The following is a 20,843-nucleotide window of genomic DNA, read 5'->3' as shown; positions in this document are numbered from 1 at the left end:
CTGACACTTATTTTTTAAAATCTTTTTCTTTTTTTCTTGACTCTGAAATGCTAGAGTTGTATTTCTATGGAACTTATGGTGTTCCTTAGATATACTGATAAAGTCCACTTGCCAACCTATAATGGACATATAACCCAAACAAGACACTATCACGTTAAGTCACTGACATTTGATTGTGCCTTTTTTCCCTATAGTTTAGCCAGGATGTGGATAAAATCATCTTTCTTCAAAACTCTCATGTAAGTCTCAGTGTATTAGATCAATTTCTATGATAAATGTATCAGATTGGTTCCCACTGTGAACTACAATTAGTATAACTTAAGAAGGGGTTAATAAAAGGACTACTTTGAAATTAAAATTCTCTAAAAGATATATCACAGTACATTAGAGCTACTAATAACACTTTCTCTTAGCCTGAACGGGGAGATGCAATTGTAGTTACCGGAAACTGGAAGGAAAGAATTAAATGGAGAGAACCAGCTGGAGTGGTGGTGTTAACAGCCAGGAAAAGATAAAGCAACAGAGAGAACTGTAGGAATAATAGTTCTCTATTCACTCTTCTCTCTCTCTTTAACTTTCTGGTAGCTCAAACTGGCCAGTCTCTTTTAACAGAGAAGGGTGGAGAAGGTAAATGAAGAAGTAAGCAGAAAAATTCCAGTTCAGTGAGCTTCAGTCAGCTTTTTTGATTGACTTGGAAATAGCAACATTAACAAAGTCAGAATGATATTGCAGAAAACTAAAAAAACAAACAAAAAAAATTAAAACAAATTAAAAATTTAGAAATACAATAATAAAACAAAACCAATATTAATAAGATGATCTAGGTTACAAGTTTGAGGAAAAAATAAAACAAGCAAGATGGGAAAGTGGAAAGAAGTCAGGTATTAAGACTAAAGACTTAAAAACATGTAGTACAGCTGATGCTAGTGTCAGCGTCTGAAGAATGAAATATACAATGAGGATTATCAAAGGAGTAAAAGTACAATTTTTTCTCTATATATGCTTTTCCAGAGGGAAATTATTTCCTGTTCAGTGGACATTGTTCCCTTCACTACCGCTCACACACATACACAGGCTCATATTCATACTAGATAATTACATTTCCTCAAAGAGTACTTAGTTTACTATTACATGTTCAGACATACATATAAATTGAAAATAATGTCTTAAAATAGTTAGGTCAAAAGGTTCCGACTGTGTACCAATTACTCAGATTTAGTAACTCCTACAGATTTAACACAAACTGAATTTGTTTTAGAATATCTATAAAATAAACCACGTCTTCCTCAGTCACTTCTTTGAGTACAAAATGAAGAAAAGGTTTGTGTTATTTCTCACATCTTTTACACAAATAGATGACATTGTTCTGAATTTTGATTTTAACCCATTAAATGATTTACTCTTCTAGTAAGATCCATCGCTTGTTCAGTGCAGTGGCTCACACCTGTGACCCCAGCACTTTGGAAGGCTGAGGCAGGCAGATCACTTGAGCACAGAAGACTAGCCTGAGCAACATGGTGAAACCCCGTTTCTACAAAAAAATATAACAAAATGAACTGACTGTAGTGGCTTGCACCTGTAGTTCCAACTACTTGGGAGGCTGAGGTGGGAGAATCACTTGAGCCTGGGAGGTGGAGGTTGCAGTGAGCCAACATCACACCACTGCACTCCAGCCTGCGTGACAGAGCAAGATCCTGTCTTGAAAAAAAAAAAGAAGTTTCATTATCTGAAACATATAAATTATGGTCTGTTCAATTTTATTGTTTCTCAGAAAACTCATTCCTCTCTCCTGTGCTGTTAAAGGATGTACAGACATACCATGTTTTACTGCATCTTGCTTTATTGTGCTTCTCAGGTATTGCATTTTTTAAAAAAATTGAAGGTTTGTGCAATCCTGTGTCAAGCAAGTTTATGGCACCATTTTTTTTTTTTTTTTTGACAACGTGCTCACTTTGTGTCTCGGTGTCACATATTGTAATATTCACAATATTTCCAATGCTTTTATTATTATTGTATCTTTTAGGGTGATTTATGTTCCTTGCTCTAGGTTGTTACTATTATAATTGTTCTGGGGCACCACAAAATTATATGATGTTTTGGGGCACAGTGTAAGATGGCAACCTTAATCGATGAATGTTGCGTGTGTTCTTACTGCTCCATAGACTGGCCTTCCCCTGTTTTTTACTTCTCCTCTGGCCTCCTTTTCCTAAGACAAAACAATATTAAAATTAGGTGAATTAATAATCCTACAATGTTCTTTAACTGTTCAAGGGATGGGAAAGGTTGGATGTTTTTTACTTTAAATCAAAAGCTAAAAATGATTAATCTTAGTGAGACAGGCATGTTGAAAGCCAAAATAGGTTGAAAGCTAAGCCCCTTGCACAAAACAATTAGCCAAGTTATGAATACAAAGGAAAAGTTTTTGAAGGAAATTAAAAGTGCTAATCCAGTGAACATATGAATGATAAGAAACCAAAACAATCATTGCTAATATGGAGGAAGTTTTAGTAGACTGAATAGAAGATCAAACCGGCCACAACATTCTCTGAATGTGAAGCCTAACCCAGAGCAAGGGCTAACACTCTTCAATTCTATGAAGACTAAGGAAAGTGAGGAAGCTTCAGAGGAAAAGTCTGAAGTTAACAGATGTTGGTTCATAGAATTGAAGAAAAGAAACCATCTCTATAACATAAAAGCACAAGGTGAAACAACAAGTGCTGATGTGGCAGCTTTACAGCAAAGTATTTAGAAAAACCAGCTAAGATAACTGATGAAAGTCACTACACTAAAAAATAGAATTTCAATATAGACCAAACAGCCTACTATTGGAAGAAAGTGTCATCTAGAGCTTTCATAACTAGAGGAGAAATCAATGCTTGGCTTTAAAGCTTCAAAGGATAGGCTTACTCTCCCACTAACATCTGTTAGTTAACAGAACCAACATCTGTTAACTTCAGACTTTTCCTCTGAAGCTTCCTCACTTTCCTTAGTCTTCATAGAATTGAAGAGTGTTAGCCCTTGCTCTGGGTTAGGCTTCACATTCAGAGAATGTTGTGGCCGGTTTGATCTTCTATTCAGTCACTAGTAGTTAACGCAGCTGATTGGAGCTAATGCCCATTTCCCATTTAAAACTTCCTAGACCCTTAAGAATTACACTACATCTACTCTGTCTGTGCTCTGCTCTATAAATTGAACTACAAAGCCCAGATGACAGCACATCTGTTTACGATATGGTTTACTGAATATTGTAGCTCATGCTTGAGGCCTGCTACTGAGAAAAAGAATCCTATCAAAATATTACTACTTATTGACAATGACTGGTCACCCAAAAGTTTTGATGGAAACATACCAAGAGATTATTATTGTTTTCATGCCTGCTAACATAACATTTATTTGAAAATAACCCTTGGATCATGGAGTCATTTCAACTTTAAGTTTTACTATTTAAGAAATACATTTTGTAAGGATCTAGCTGCCATATTGATTGCTTCTATGGACCTGGGCAATGAAAATTGAAAATCTTCTGAAAAGAATTCATCATTCTAAATGCAATTAAAAACATTTGTGACTAGTAAGATGAGATTAAAATTTCAACATTAACAGGAATTTTGAAGAAGTTCCTTTCAACCATAACAGATTACTTTCAGGGGTTCAATGCTTCAGTGGAGGAATAACTGCAGATGTGGTAGAAATAGCAAGAGAACAAGAATTAGAAGTGGGGCCTGAAGGTGTCACAGAATAGCTGCAGTTTCATGATAAAACTTGAAGGAATGAGAAATTCTTCTTATGCATGAGCAAAGAAAGTAGTTTATTGAGGCAAAACCTACACATGGTGAAGATGCTGTTAACATTGTTAAAATGACATCCAAGGATTTAGAATATGATGTAAATTTAGTTGCTAAAGCAGCAGCAGAATTTGAGAGGATTGACTTCAATTTTGCAAGAAGTTCAACTGTGAGTAAAATGCTATCATTTTCTTTATTCACCCATTGATGGACACCTAAATTGAATATTATTCAGTCATAAAAAGAATGAAATTTTATCATTTTCACGACATGGATGGAACTAGAAGACATTATGTTAAGTGAAATAAACCAAGCACGGAAAGACCATTATTTCATGTTCTCACTCACATGTGAAAGCTAAAAAAATTGAACTCATGTGCTAGAAAGGAGAATTATGACTACCATATGATGGCAAGTTTAGTGGGGAGTTGGGGGTAAAGAGAGGTTGGTTAATGGGTACAAACATACAGTTAGAAGGAATAGCATTAAGTGTTTGGTAGCACAAGAGAGTGACTACAGTTAACCATAGTTTATTGTGTATTTCAAGATAACTAGAGGAGTGAATTTGTAATGCTCCTTACACATAGAAGCTATAAATGTTTGATATGACCCCAATTATCCAGATTTGATCACTATGCATATATTTGCTACAAGCATAATATCATATGTGATTGTAGCAAAATATCACATGTACTACATAAATACATGCAGCTATTATGTTCCAATAAAAATAAAAAATAAAAATGCTGTCAAATGACATTGCATATTACAGAGAAATCTTTCATGAATGGAAGAGTCAATTAAGGAGGCAAAATTTGTTGTTGTCTTAGCTTAAGAGATTGCCATCGCCACTCAACTCTTCAGCAACCACCACCTTGACCAGCCAGCGGTCATCATCTTGAGGTAAGACCCTTCACCAATAAAAAGATTATGACTGACTGAAGGTTCAAATGACCATTAGCATGTTTTTGGCAGTAATTTTTTTTTAATCAGTTTTATTTTGTTCTTAATTGACACATAATAATTATGGGGTACAGTATTATGCAAGCACTTTAAAACTACAGGCACATCTCAAGATAAAACTACAGGCACATCTCAAAGATATGGTGGATTCAGTTCCAGATCATCACAATAAAGTGAATATTGCAATACAGTGAGTCACAAAACTTTTGGTTTTCTGTGCATATACAAGTTGTTTGCACTATAATGTAGTCTATTAAGTGTGTGATATTATTACTTTTAAAATAATGTACATACCTTAAGTAAAATGAGTTTAATGCTGGGGAAGGGAAAATGGTAAAAGGTTGGTCAAGAGGTACAAAGTTAAAGTTAGATAGAATAAATAAGTTCTGGTGTTCTATTTCACAGTGACTATATTCAACAATATGGTGACTATAGTCAACAATATAGGTGACTATAGTCAACAATAATGCATTACCTACTTAAGAAGAGCTAAAATAACATATTTTGAATGCTGTCATCACAAATAATGGCAAGTGTTTGAGGTAATGGATATGGTAGTTATTTTACTTGGTTATGACAAAATCTATATGTATTCAAACACAACATTTAGTTGTAACAGTAACAGAAAGTTTGCATTTTTACTATAAATTGTTGAATTATTTTGAAAATACTCAATTTTAGAAAAATATAATGAAATAGTTAAAGTAGGTGTTGAAATTTGTGGAGGTGAGATATAAAATATGTTAGGATACTGAATTCATTAATTAAAGAAATAGAAGAGACAGTATTTTAATTATACAAAAGTTTTATTTTGAGATTTTATACACCTTTAAAATTTTATCATGAAGATCTAAAATAAGAACTATATCTTCTGGATTGTCATTGACACAAAATACATTTCAGAGAGATCAATAAAGTTTTGACCTTGAAATTGAGAGATGTAAATGAATTAAGGTTATTAAGCATTTTTTTTACAAAGTAATCATAGAAATTGTTTGGCATATATTATCTGATCTGAGATCATGTTGACACATATTTAGCATAATAATTATGCTTCCTGACATTATAAACAAAGATATAACATCTGCTCTCTACCAGTTTTTTTTTCCATTGTGTTGTCAATCCATAACATAACATGGAAGATAACATCAATCTTCCATCCCAGATTTACTTGTTTCCCAAATTGCTTTCTGAAAAGTTGCCAATAATATCCTATGCATTTTCTTCAGCATTATCTCAATAATTGCATCAGCCTTATAGCATTTTAAAAAGGTTATGTCTAGGCATCGTAGATATGGAATCAAGAAATTGAAAGAAAAAATATTAACTTATGATCTTATTGTATTCTGATTTACATTAAATATATTTGATTTTACATTTTATTTGTTAAATGTTTTCTAATTGGTAAACATAACGTTTAAACATATGATCCACCAGAGGCAACCTGGTTAATTAAGTAGTGTTTTAATGTAGAAGTACAATGGCCGTCTACGCATCCCTCATTACAAAGCCCAGGTACCAAAATAGTATTTACTACCCCCAAATGTTCTACTCCATATACATCTTTCCAAGGACTATATTAACAGATATAGACTACTGTTTTTCCTTAATATCTAAATAGAGCAGCTTCATGCTATATACACCCGGTAACTCATCATTAACCATTTCTTAATTGTGAAATAATCTTCGTTCTCTCTCAGAATATTAGCATTTTAATGGAAGTATTCAAAAATGCATTTGGGTTGTGATTCAGGGATAGATTTTCAGGATTTATTGCTGTAGGGGTTTAGGAACATGATATACTGCTTTCCTACTGTATTCATGGGGAATTGGTTCCAGTATGCCCACAGGTACCAAAAATCTGCAGATGCTCAGTTGAGTCCCTTACAGGGATAGATTTTCAGGATTTATTGCTGTGGGGGTTTAGGAACATGATATACTGCTTTCCTACTGTATTTATGGGGAATTGGTTCCAGTATGCCCACAGGTACCAAAAATCTGCAGATGCTCAGTTGAGTCCCTTACATAAAATGGCATTGTACAACATCACGTCCTTTGCAGCAACTGGATGCAACTGAAAACCGTTATCCTAAGTGAACTAACAAAATCTTAAAACCAAATACTGCATGTATTCCCTTGTAAGTGGAAGCTACACATCAGGTGCACAAGGTCATAAAAAAGGGAACAACAGACACTGGGGAACACAAGAGGAGGGAGTAAGGGATGACAGTAAGGGTTGAAAAGTTACCTATTGGGTACTGTGCTCATTATCTTGGTGACAGATTCATTCATACTTCAAACCTCAGCAACATGCAATATACCTTTGTAACAAAGCTGCACATGTACTCTCTGATTCTAAAATATTAATAAAAGTTGAAAAAAAAAACAAAATACAATGGCTTTATGTTTTTATATAAATCATATCCTTTTGTATACTTTGAATTGTCTCTAAATTAGTTATGATATCCAATTTAAATTTACATACATAAATACTATGTAAATAGTTGTTATACAGCATTACTTTTTATTTGTATTATGGTTATTATTATACTATTATTTTTATTTATTTTTTCCTGAATATTTTGGATACATGGTTGGTTGAATGCACAGACGTGGAATTTGTGGATACAGACAATTGACTACATCATCAACTGTTCACTCTATTTATATTTCAGTTGATTTGTTCTAATTTGCCAGTAAAACAGTTAATCAAATGTAGATATTGCTATAAATATATGTATACTCAGGAAAGACTGAAATAAAACATGCCTGTGCAACCTGAAATATTCTTTCCCATTAATGTCATTTTAATATCTTATTCTCTAAGCTAACACGTAAAACATCATTGCATGTTTCTTACCCGAGTCTTATTTTCAGTATTCTGTTTTATTTTGTTTTGTGATACATTTAGTTGCATGCATGTTGTCTACCAGATTGAGATCTTATTAGCATTTTCACCTTTGAATCCTGGTATCTAAGATCTTGCATGTTACTGTCTCAACAAACATCTGCTGAGTTGAATAGAACAAAAATAAAGATTAAAATAGGTTTCTGCTGAAAAAATTTCTGAAGTTTAGATAACTATTTTAAAACAGAAACATAGAATGAGTAAGTCTAGGATTTTCAGACTATGTATTGTGCCAGTTTAACTTATTTGTTAAATGTTTTCTAATACATAAAAATAATAACTTGCTGAAGGGCAGGATAGACTCTTCCATGTAAAACGAAATGCTGCACATTGAAAAGGTTAATAATTGCCTGGATAATAACCTTAAAGGTGAAGCCTTACTCTGCTATTTAGTATTTGCAAATACATCAGCTTATGTAAACTCTTCCAGAGACTCATTCAAAATGGATAAAAACGTGATTTTACCCTATTTTATATTATCTCTTACCCATATTTGTTACAAATTTATATTTAAAATATAAAGGGTAGTATCAATATTGACTCTCATTACATAGATTCCAGCAAATGAGCATTGTTTTGATATACCTGACACCTACTTGCATGCGAATTAATATCTCTGATATAGTCCTGTTTATGTTAGTTTTGTATTGCTCTTGTTGTTTACAATTTTTGAAATATGGCCACGAGTCACAAGATGCCATTACCTTAACAAGGTTTGTTTCTGTTAATAATAAAGAATCATGAAATAGCAGTTAAATAACACTCCCTTAACATTGACTGCTGGCAGTCTTTAATAATTATTAAAATATTATTTTACATTCATCATTTTATTCAAGATCATAAAACTTGATGAAGATTCTGTGAATGTGCACAAATGTCTTCACTGAAATCAGGTAAAATCAAAATCATTTTCAAAAGTGATGGTATTTAAATTCCTGTTTGAAACCAAAATGTTTACATCAGAAATTTAAAAGAAAAATATGCATCTCGTTGCATTTTAGGAGGAAAATGAACCAAATTAAGAATTACCACCACAAGGAAAGAGGACTGAGAGAGTCTTTGATTGAAATTTAACTTTTAGTGTTCTATACCCCTTTATATATATGCTCTTCTGTACTTCAAAACTGTGCCCAATTTCTGGATTCCATTATCTTCTTTCCAATGTCTTTTGCAAACCTACATAGCAGTACTTCTCAAAAAATGGTCTGTATATCACATTTGGTTCTCAGCAGTCTCACATGCAAACTTCAGGTAAATTGGCTTTTTTTTTTTTAAAGCAAAACATGGTAAAATAATATTCATATGTATTGCTCAAATTGAAATATGTGCATAATCATGTTTTCAAGTAATTTTACTCTAATTATCATGCTCTGAACATAGATGACACCCTAAAAAGAGATGCTTAAACTCATGTAATGTCAGACAACATTGGGAAAAGCAAAATGTTGTTCACGTCAAAGAGGCAACATGGAAATTTTAACTATAATATAGTTACAGAAATATAACTTAATAACTACTTTTGAATGGAATGCAAGCCATAAGGAACATCATAGTTCACAATTTCATCTAACATTTGTTAACAAGATATTATTATTTTAAAGCATGATTATATATCACTTGTTTTATTTACATTTCTCATAGTAAGAACATATTTTAATCCAATAAAAAAGGATGAATAAAACATACAGATTTTCAAAATGGGATAAAACAAAACATTATAAACAAAACAAATATAATATTTATGTAAAGTTTTTGTAAATGTATATGCATGGATACAAGTGAATCTAGGAATAAGAGAGTATGAAGTGATAATTAAACGAAAATAGTAATATCTGAAAACTAAATTATGATAGACTAGAAATACAAATATGTACCACATTGTCCTTATAATATTGTTTAATACCCTTTTCAAGAAAAAGCCCATCATTCTCTATGATACCCAAGTTTTATTTTATAGGACAAATACAAAATAATATTTTCCAATAAAAACAATATACAAACTAAAAGAGATTTTGAGACAATGTGGATTATTTGGGGAAGAAAAAGATCCACTATGTAATGACAAAACTGCCAATTCAACAGAAATGCTTGAAAAGCCTTAGCTTTTTAGGCGCCAGAACTATTACTCTCAAAATATATAAGAAAATGATGGTAAAAGTATAAGAAGTTGAAAAGCAAATCATGAGAGAGATGAAGATTTTAGCTTACTCTTCCAATTAATGACACATTGAGCTTCCAAAAAGTAGTAAAGTAGTAAAGTAAAATATTCTCTTCTCGAGTGCGCATAAACCATGATAAAATCAAGCATACAACCAACAGCAGAGTAAGTAAATAGAATTTTATCAAAAGTAATGGAATCATATAGAACTTTGGTAATCAAAGATAAATTCTATTCACCACCTCCAATTTTACACTCTTCCTGCCATATACATCCCTTCTGCAGGAAACATAAATGCCACAATACAATCTGTCACTTTTTATTTACATACAGTTGTCTCCCAAAGAAATTAAGAGGAAAAAAGTACCATTTAATATTTTCCTGCATATTTATCATTTTTGATTTCATTATTCCTCTCTGTAAATTCAAATTTTATTTTGATGATTTTTTCTTTAGCTGAAACATTTTTACATAGCGGGTCTGTTAATAAATTTGTATGTATTTAGTTGATGTAAAATTTCTTTATATATAAATAGATAAAATTGTATGCATTTAAAGTGTATGTTGTAATATTTTGATATATGTATATGTTGTGAAATATCCAATGTGATTATCTGTTTGTCTTTCTCTCAAAGTTTAGGAGCACTGATTTTCTCTGGGACTAGCTTTTCTGTTCAATCTAAGAATTGTTTTCACTTTCCCATTTTCCAGTTTTTTACTTTTAGCATAGAGTGGAACTTCTAACCTTCTTTCCTGCCGAATGGAAAACTAGAAGTTTGAGGATATATTTTAAATTAAGAAATTACATTTTTTAATCTTTCATTTTTTGCCAAATTATATTTTCTTTTAATTTTATTCTAACAATATTTATTGTAACTTTATTAATCTTTGTTGACTAATTCTAAAATTCCTCACATGTATGGGTTTGTTTCTATGATATGATTTATTTCCTACTTATTTGTCAGATGTCAGAGGAATTTTCCTGCTTTACATGTCAAGGAATTTTTGATAGGATACCATATATTATGCTGCTATATTAACATTTTATCTTTTTTTTTTTTTTTTTTTTTTTATTTTTTTTTTTTTTTTTTTTTTTTTTTTTTTTTTTTGAGACGGAGTCTCGCTCTGTCGCCCAGGCTGGAGTGCAGTGGCTGGATCTCAGCTCACTGCAAGCTCCGCCTCCTGGGTTTACACCATTCTCCTGCCTCAGCCTCCCGAGTAGCTGGGACTACAGGCGCCCGCCACCTCGCCCGGCTAGCTTTTGTATTTTTAGTAGAGACGGGGTTTCACCGTGTTAGCCAGGATCTCCTGTTAGCCAGGTCTCGATCTCCTGACCTCGTGATCTACCCGTCTCGGCCTCCCAAAGTGCTGGGATTACAGGCTTGAGCCACCGCGCCCGGCCACATTTTATCATTTTTTTTGTAGGAGATTTTGAAATTTGTTTGGCAGACACTTAAGTCATTTCTGAATCAATTTGATCCACTCAAGTATTACTTATAAGCTTTATTGATGAAACATAGACTTTATATTCATATTTGACCTACTCCTAAGGCATAGTATTTCTGGGATCTCTGCTCAATGTCACAAGTAGTCAATAAAATTTCTCCACATTTACTGGTAGAAAATTGAATGGTTTCCAAGTGCATTTGTCTGTTCTCACACTGTTAATAAAGACATATCTGAGACTGGGTAATTTAAAAGGAAAGAGGTTTAACTGACTCACAATTCCACATGGGTGGGGAGGCCTCACAATCATAGCAGAAGGCGAATAAGGAGTAAGATCATGTTTTACATGGCAGCAGGCAAGAGAGCTTGTGTAGGGGAACTGCTTTATAAAATCATCAGGTCTCGTGAGGCATTTACTATCATAAGAAAGACTCACCCCCTGATTCACTTACCTCCTACCTGGTCCCTCTCATGACACATGGAAATTATGGCACAATTCAAGATGAGATTTGGGTGGGGACACAGCCAAACCACATCACCAGGTCTGCATAAACTCTTTAAAATAATCAAAGAAGTCACTACCAAGCACTTTTTCAATGCCTGGCCTAACAGAGTTTTACTCTATTTATGTTCAGATTAGCATTCTGTCAAATATTTCAGTGAATTACATTTGTACATTTTTGGAACTCTTTCAGTGGTTTTTTTTTCTGCTTACCTCTGATACTTGAATTCACAGATTTCCATTATCTTGGCCTCTCTTATTTCTTATTCCTCCTTCCTCTACTCAGCAAGACCACTGGACTGTCCTCGGGTTCCCAAATCTTGTGCTTCAGTCTGGAAACTACCATTATGCAAAAATCTAGGTATCTCACAGAACTCACCCAATTTACTTATCTTCTCTTAGAAGATTACAATTATGGTTTAGGAGTCATGCAGCTGGAGGTTACAAGATTCTGATCTCCCTAAACTGCTTCTAAGTTCAGTGCTTGAGCTATTTTGCAGATCTTGCACTTGATTGATCTGCTGACACCATCCAGATTGATAAACTGGCTCATCTGATCTTGTGGCCCCTATCCAGGAAGTGACTCAGTGCAATAAGACAGTTTCCACTCTCTGTGATTTCTTTTCTGACCAATCAGCACTCCTGCCTCACTGCTTCCCGCAAGCCATCACGTTGTCCTTAAAATCTCTTCTCCCTGAATGCACCAGGAGACTGATTTCAGTAATAATAAAACATCTCCTGCACAGCTGGCTCTTTCTATGCAAGGTGAACCCACTGGGCAATTGGTTACAGGAGATCACCTTCCTGATGCCTTATTAGACTTTTCCTGCATTTACAAACCATTCTTCATAACTATACTTCACTTATTAGCCACCTCCTAAATTCTGTCTTACTTTCTTTTGCTTGGTGGGAGATAACTTATTTATTTTATTAGAAGAGGCAAAATGTGTGATTCCATTTTTAGCAAAACATTTTTTCTTAGCATTTTAAGCAATAGCTACTTTCTAAGTTTATTTATATAATTTAATAAAAGCCATATTAATGTCTCTGTTGTGTGTCATTAACTTTGATTGATAAAATATTTGAAGAAACAAAGTAAAATGGAGACATTGGCATGAAGGTAAGGGTCTTGTCGTCAAAAAGCAAAATATTGTTATTCTTCAGAAGTGAAACAGTAGAGAACAGTTTGAAGGTGCCATCTGGAGTAATAATAAGCTCAGTAAAATAGCAGATGTCAAGGCCAGTTTCTCCTAGTCAAAACCAAATGTAACAAGTAACTCAATTTTCACTGGGGACAATTTGTTTTAGGGGAACTTTTTTACTTTCCCACTGTCCCAAATCTCTCATTTGTATTTCCCAAACTGCCCTAAGTGCAGTTATCATCTCCCTCGATGATCTTTTTCTCAATGTAAAAAAAAGTGCTGTGTTATTGAAGACAGATTGTTGTTAAACCAATCTCCCTCCTGTCATAATCTCTTTAATTGTTGAAAATGACTCATGTGGGAAGTGGATTTAAAGTGAGGTGAATATTGCAATATCTAACAGAATAACAATTTCACATTTTCTTTCTCTTTAAATTCATTTGGAGTCTTTTCAATATCACACATAGGTTGATTAATCTTAGATTATTTTCTAATATAGCACATATGGTTTTATAGTTTAAACAAATCTGGGATTACTCTCACAATCTTACTAAAATAATTTGCAAACTTCTTACAGACAACCATAACATAAACACTTTGGCATAATTTCAAAAATCACCTATTAACACACTTTTGATTCATAGTTTTAACTTCTGGTAACAAAATTTAGGAAGTATTTTTAGATCCTCAGATAATTTAGTCAGATCCTAAGCTATCAAAATAACTCATATAGAAATAAATTTGTCAGATAATAACTATATTTATTCATTAATTAACATATCTATTCAATGTTATTGACTGAATATCTTCTACATCACATCCAACTGAAATGACACATAGAATAAATAAAAACAATTTGCAGTATATTAAAAAGAAATTATACATTTGGATTTATTACATAGCTTTCTTGCAGCTCATTGCCTTTTAAAATATCCTCAATACCTTTTTCACATGAGGCAGGTTATATTTGAGTCCTTGAGTATCCTTGCATCTAAACTAAAATAAATATGTATCTGAATGTAAAATGTATTTTCTTATTTGATCAGATTTTTTTCTTATATGAGGCCTCTCTATAAGGATCTCAAATTTTCAGTGAGTTTACTAAACATAAAAGCAAAATTTTCTATGACTCAGTCATTTTATATTTTTTGATGAGCTATCTTTTAAAATATAATTTTGCATTGAAAATAAAATATTACTAATGAATTTTATTACAGACTTTCCATAAAATTTATAATTAGGGTTCTTAGCATCCATATAAAAAAGATGAATATAAATCAAAGCTCCCATTCACTATGTCATCATGATTTTAATAGTACGAAGAGTTTATTCATCTATTTACTTACATGAATAGTCAGCTCATATATCTGTATCATTGGAGGGAAAAGATTTGGGGAGTGTATTTTAAGTGGTAAGCTAGGAGATACATATTTTGATTTTAAATCTAGTCACTGCAAGATAGTTTTGCAGCAGATTAACTGTTCTGATTTCTTTTTTTTTTTGTAATTTCCCATTCAATTAGCTAGTTTTCACTAGTTTACTGATTAAAAAGGGAGCAGAAGTTTACTCACTAGTGGGAAAAGCAGTATGGAATGTATTCTTGACAGTTTATATTAGGAAAAATTATGTGTATTATTAATAGTCAAAGTTAGAGTAATTTGCTTGCATGCTCAAAAAAAGTATAATGTGAAAATATTCTATGAATCTATACATTTTCCAAATATTTAATCATTTTCCTTGCTTGCATTTTTCCCAAGTGTTATCTCATTTCTTTTGTATCATTTTTATTATAGTTGCATGATAAATATACTTTTAAAGGTAACTAATAAAATATGTGAATTTAAAAAAATAAGCTGTCAGTCAAATCAATTACCAAAAAAGGAAAATACATAAATTAAAAGCATCTTAGAAATGTAAAATTATCTTTTTTAAAAGCATGCATTTCCTGAAACAGGTAAAGCACCTTAAGTATATATGAGGCAGGAGAACAGGGTCTGGAGGCAGGGAACTTAAGGCTGATTCACATTGACTTCTTACAAATAGATCAAAAAGAAAACCCCAACTTTCCACTCCCAAATAACAAAAGAACAGAGGCTATTCCCTCTGCATCTGCCCTCCTTTCTGCATTTCAGATGAGAAATGGAAAGTACCACTGATTAGTCCCCTCCTGCAGCCAATCAGACTGGTTATGGGGCTAATCTTTATCACCATATGGGTGTATCTTTGTAACTTCACTTTGGCCCCTGATTGGTTACCTTCTACCACCAATCAGACTGGTCACAGACTACTCCTTCGTTTACATAGGATGTAAACCAAGTAACCAATGGGAAACCTCTTGAGAGTATTTAAACCCCAGAAAATTCTGTAACCAAGCGCTGTTGAGCCATTTGCTCAAGCCCCGTCCCACTCTGTGGAGTGTACTTTCATTTCAGTAAGTGTGCGTTTTCATTGCTTTATTCATTCATTGCTTTGTGCATTTTGTTCAATTATTTGTTCAAAATGCTAAGAACCTGGATGACTTATAGTCAAGATCCTCCAATGGTAACTTGCACCATATACCCATAGCCCAATTACCTTCCACTACAAATTTCTAATTACTTCCTAATATCAATAAAATTTAAATTAGACAACTAAACTTGGATATTACTATAGAAGTCTATCTAAAAGTTATATTTATTCTAAACGACTAATCTCATAATTTCTGAATTATCAAATTTTAACTCGACAAATACAAATTATGTTTGTGGATTTTTTAGACTCTAGAGAAAAACTGACATGCTTTTTTTTTTAATATTTATAGACTCAGGAGGTACATATGCAAGTTTGTTACATAAATATATTGCAAAACAGTGAGATTTGGGCTTCTAGTAAACTCATTGCTTGAATAGTTAACATTATACCCATAGGTAATTGTTCAACCTTTGCTACCCTCCCATCTTATGCTTTTCTTAAGCATGAATAAAGTTGTTAACTTTTAAACCTACTAAATTGTAGTAGCCCAAGCTTCAATAAGGTATTTCCTCTTAACATTTTGAAAAACAACATTTTATCTACGGATGATTTTGTTTCTTTTGTATTTGGAGTTGGTATGAAAAGTTGAAGCAGGAAAATATTCAGTAGACACCAACAGCATTGTCCACCATCTCTATGCCCTTTGTCCTTGTTGTGGATATAACCTTATAAGTATAGGTTGTGTGTCAAATATAATCTGACACAGATCAATTGATATAAGGTTTTTATCTATTGATACAGGTTTTTATTGTGAAGTTCAGCCTTCACTTCATGCAGTATTTATATTAATCTTACCTGTGCTTTAAACTTCTATCATTATTCTAGCATTACTACTAGTGTGGGCATTTAATAGTTTTACATTTCAATAAATCATGTCCATCTTAATAGATTTCCCTAATGTCTCTCTAACTGAAAAATATGTTCTCTAATTTTAAAGATGATATTGCCTTATTTTTTGATGTTGATTACACAGCTATCACAATTCTTTTTAGTTATTTATTTTATATTTTATTTATTTATTTATTTATTTTGAGATGGAGTCTCACTTTGTCACCCAGACTGGAGTGCAGTAGCACAATCTTGGCTCACTGCTTCGGCTTCCCAAGTGTCTGGGATTACAGGCATGCACCATGACACCCAGCTAATTGTTTGTATTTTTAGTAGAGACAGGATTTTACCATGTTGGCCAGGCTGGTCTCAAACTCCTGATCTCAAGTGATCCATACTCCTTGGCCTCCCAAAGTGCTGGGATTACAAGTATGAACCACCTTGCCCAGCTGTTTTTTTTTTTTTTTTTTTTTTTTTTTTTTTGAGACAGAGTCTCACTCTGTCACTCAGGCTGGAGTACAGTGGTGCAATCTCAGCTCACTGCAACCTTCGCCTCCTGGGTGCAAGTGATTCTCATGCCTTAGCCTCCCAAGTAGCTAGGATTACAGGCATGCACCACCATGCTCAGCTAATTTTGTGTATTTTTAGTAGAGATGGGGCTTCACTGCATTGGCCAGTCTGGTCTGGAATTCTTGGCCTCAAGTGATCTGCCTGCCTTGATCTCTCAAAGTTCTGGGATTACAGGTGTGAGCTGTACCACTGTACCTCATCCACATTTCTTAAATATTAAGATGTTCTAAAAAGACCTGACTTGGAAAAAAAAAAAAAAACCTCTCTTTATTATTTAAATTAATTATCAAGTAGCTATATGAATATATACTGGATTTAAAGTACTTGATAAATACAGCTTATATCAAGAAAAATACAAAATAATAGTGCTTTCATATCCATTGACACATCTTCCTTCCACTACATACATTCCTTAGATGTGTGAATTCTCACCAATATGGTACATATTGTTCCTGTTTTGTTTCCAAACCTTATATAAGTAAATTTTAAGTAAATAAAAGAGTACAATACACATTTAAAAAACATAAATGAACAATTTTAAAGATTGTACTGTGATGTTCCTTAATTTTTGACTAACGGTTAATGAAATTTGCACTCCATTCCCTCCTGCAACACAGACACACACACACACACACACACACGCACATACAAAAATATTGTGATTTCTTTAGATTCTTCAAGACAGGGAACAGTATGTGTGTTAGCAACTAGTCTTAAAAGAAAACATATTGAATTTTTGCTTTATTGAATCAAGAGAAAATGAAAATTTCCTAAAGTAACTTCATTTCATTCAATCTGTAATGTGCTTTTGAGGAATGGAAAACCTGGGAGAAAGTGGAAGTAAAAAGGTTGAAATGATGTAGTACAGAACTTAAGGTTTACAGTAAAGAAAGGCTAAACAAAGAGAAAGGAGATAGATTAAATGCTTTAAGAATGACCAAGCATGGTGGCACATGCTTGCTGTCCCAGCTACTCAGGTCATCCTCCAGCTGCGATGGGAGGATCGCTTAAGCTGAAGAAGTCCAGGCTGCAGTGAGCCAAGATTGTGCTACTCTATTCCAGCCTGGGTGACACAGTGAGAACCTGTTTCAGAAATAAAATTTTAAAAATGAAGTGAAATAAAATAAAATAAAAGAGTCAAGGAATTGGAGATCTCCATGAGTCTGAAACATAGTATAGTGTGAGTATTGAATATATGTATAGGAATCCTATAAGTTTTTCTATGTTACAACATTGTGCATAGAAAATAAGTTTTGGCTAGGCCAAGCAATTGGGGAAAATGGATACACAGACACAAATTTATACCATCATATGTCAAATCTGTAATGTATTTATGAAATTTATTTATTGCAATTTCCAATGAAATGTTTAGCAATGTCACCCACTGCTATTTGAATACCTTCTGGATTTCTGAAAACAGAAATAAACAAATCATTCACTGCAGAATGTTTTCTCATTGCTATCTTAGATTCTTTTAACTAATTGCAATGAGCATCAAAATATATTTATTAAAGAGTCTACCTGTGGAGTCATAGAAGTGTGATTTTGTAAAGCATATTCAAGATTGGATGTCGAGATCAGATAATTTTAATATGAGTGATATTTTGCTTCATTTAGAGAGATGGTTTCCAGAGGGTAAAAAATTATATTTAAAATCAACATGGTATTGTACTGTACTAAATATACATTGGGGATTATATATGAGTATTCACTATGAAAATCATATGTGATATTTAATCTCTTAAATCAAGAAAATACATCTTTAAAACTTAAAATATTGGATAAGTTAAAACTTCTGGAACAAAGTAGATTGAAAAACATATAAATTTTAATTATTTTGTTGAACTTTACTTAATACTTTTCATTTAGGAGATCTCCAACATTGTATGTTAACTTGCTTTTGTATAGACACTGCTTAATATTCTCTTTGTCCTCAGCAGATGTTATGAATTAGTTAAGTAATAAGACATTTTTAGTTAGCAACTATAGAATCAATTGTCACTTTTTTCCATAGGTATAAATAAATTTGAATGGGTTCAATTTACACAATTTCTCAACTAGAATATATTGCTTTAGATGGATTTTCACACCAACATGTTCTTTAGAGAAAGGTACAAATTAATATGAGTAAAATAATAAACTATGGTAATTAAATTAATTTCTTCATCAAAGAGAGAAAACAAAAGCTGGCAATTTAAAACAATTTCATGTGATGCAGATTATTCTAGCTAAGCAGTAAGGCAGATGAGCTAAGTTACTAGTAGGTTGATATAATTCAGAATAACGCGTAAGAGAAAGGTTTCAACTGACAAAGAGAAAAATGTAGGAGGAAACAACAAGAACAAGAAGCCAGAGAGTCATTTGTGACTCAGTGCCTAGTAAGATGGCAAAGCTCAAAATAGAGACCTAGAATGACTCCCACTGGATATGTTCAGTCATATCCCAGACAGAAGTAGCATTTCTCTTGAAACATAATACGGCATAGCACAATATTTTATAACAAATATTTATAAATATGGAAGGAATCTTATTTTTTCAATTTCTTTCTTTTCCGTCTTACAATTTTATTGTTTAAAAAGTCTTGCTACCTAATGTTTTTTGCTTATTGTGCTTTAGTATGTAACATCTTCTCCTGGATTCCCTATTTTTTTAAAAAATATATTTTAAATATCTCTTTAAAGTATGAGCATTTTCCAAAATATTTCAAAAACATATTATTTAATTATTTGAGGAAGTATGTTGATTGTTTCATCACTAACTCAGTGAACAATACAATCTCTGGCATGTGGAAGCTACCCTGACTAATATCCTCCTATAAAACCTCCTAAATTATACTGTCCTGTAAAACTGTAATACATTTAGGAAATTAACATTGATGCATTATTACCCGTTATTCCAAAGTTACCCTTAAGGTTTCACTGATCATCCTAAGGATGTTCTTTATAGAGAATTAATATTGTTCAAAATTGTATGTTGCGTTTTGTTGTCATGCCTCTTAGTTCACTTTAGTCTGGACCAGCTCTTCTGACTTTCTTGAAGTTTCAATCTTGTCACATTTGTATTGTACAGAACAATTATTTAGCAGCATGAACTAAACATAACGTTTGTCAGAGGGCTGTTCAGTTCACGATTAATACAAATTAAACATCTTTGGAATATGACAGGCATGGTGCCGTGTTTCTATGCCTACATACTACTACAAAAGACACAATTTCAATGTATTCAATTATTAATGTCAAACACTTTGAATGCTTGATTAAAGTAATGTCTGTGATGCTTCCACAATAAAAGTTACTTTTATCTCCACATTAATTACTTTGTGCAAGGTAATTTGTTACTTTATTAATATCCTGTTCTCACTTTTGTGGTATTTATTATTTATTTACATCAGTATGTGCCATGATTTTCTATGTGTTCAACTGTTTATAACTAAGGTAACCATTTACTCTGTTGCTCAAAATGTACAAACTTGGACAGTGAGAGTCCGTCAAGCTTCTGCTGTGTCACCTCATCATTTGAGTAATTCTTTGTTTTTCTGAAACTGCACAAAGTGACGCGTTCACTTCGTATTGCTGCTATCCCAACTTTATAATAAGTCACTTTTCTAAGAAGTAATAGTTTGTGTTAATGGAAAATTATATGTACAACCCAGCGTTTGTGTCTTAGGTTTGTTTATGTTTATTAATTTGGGGATCACAGCTCTTATCTTAAACTCTCTCTTGCATAGATAAAAAAAGTATGAGTAAACATGCAGAAACATATATTCATATATTAACACACACAGATTTATTTTCATTTCTATATTTATCTATACATATTAATAAGTCATAATTTAACAATGACATTTCCCATTCCAATTTAATACCTTTAATTTCAAGGTTTATTTATTCTCATTTTCACCTTTTTTAACTGTGACTAGCCTGGCTCCATTTATATTTAGTTTATTAAATTGTTTGAGAAATTTTTCCAAAGTTACCCAGTCTCCCATTGCTGCTATTACCCTCTTCCCCACGTGAATACACTATATATA

Source organism: Rhinopithecus bieti, unplaced genomic scaffold (genome assembly GCF_001698545.2).
Source record: "Rhinopithecus bieti isolate Rb0 unplaced genomic scaffold, ASM169854v2 scaffold_36517, whole genome shotgun sequence".
Classification (NCBI taxonomy): domain Eukaryota; kingdom Metazoa; phylum Chordata; class Mammalia; order Primates; family Cercopithecidae; genus Rhinopithecus; species Rhinopithecus bieti.
This window is presented reverse-complemented; position numbering follows the sequence as displayed.